Source organism: Ammospiza nelsoni, chromosome 12 (assembly GCF_027579445.1).
Source record: "Ammospiza nelsoni isolate bAmmNel1 chromosome 12, bAmmNel1.pri, whole genome shotgun sequence".
In the NCBI taxonomy this organism is placed as follows: Eukaryota; Metazoa; Chordata; class Aves; order Passeriformes; family Passerellidae; genus Ammospiza; species Ammospiza nelsoni.
The window spans coordinates 12,835,518-12,836,462 of NC_080644.1; positions in this window are offsets into that span (position 1 = coordinate 12,835,518).

The window sequence follows — 945 nt, forward strand, 5'->3', positions numbered from 1 at the left end:
CCTGTGCCTGCTGTGGTCAATTCTGTGTCCTGTTTAAGTGATCTGGATGTGCTTTAGGTGGAGTTTGGCCTTTTTCTACATGTGGGACATCCACTCTAAAGCCTGCTGAGCTATGGAGAACAGGGACAGGACAAGAGGAGAGAACCTCGAGCTGTGCCAAGGGAGGTTCAGGTTGGACATCAGGAGGAATTTCTTCATGGAAGGGTTTGTCAGCTTTGGAAGGGGCTGCCCAGGAAAGTGGTGGAGTCCCCATCCCTAGAGATACTCAAGGAACAGCTGGGTTGGTGTGGCTGTGGGCTGGTGACAAGATGGGGGTCAGTCACAGGTTGGACTCAGTGATTTTGGAGATATTTTCCAACCTCAGTGACCCTGAGATTCTGTTCTGTGTGGAAATCCCCACTCCAAGGCGAAATGAGCTGAATTAGGGTGTTAAGAATTAGGGTGTTCAAAGCAAGAGGTTTAGGGACAGACCTGGAGCCCTTGGCTTTGTTTTTCATCATGGAAATCACCTCTGCTGTGCACTGTGCTAATAGATGTTGTTAAAGCAGCTCTGTTTTATTCTGGGAATTCCAGGGAGCAGCTGAAATGCAGTGAGATGTCCCAGCAGGAGCATTCAGGTGGAGCTGGGAGGGGGAAACCCAGCCCAGCAGCCCCATTCATGCTGTGCAGGGTCCTGATGAGGGAGCTGGGAGCAGGGCCAGTGATGCCCCTGGCATTGATGATGGGATTTATCTCACTGGCAGCTTTATCCTAATCATTGTTACCATTGGGTATTGGCCACTCCTTGGTTGGCTCTGGTACACTCACTAAACAGGTCCTAAAGAGTTGGTCTGGCCTTGAATTGGTTAAACATATGTGTCTGAGTTTGTTACTTGGTTAAAGTAACTTAAACATTCATTTTTGGTTGATTTACAGGTATAGCTGTATTGTCAAAGTAAGTAAGTA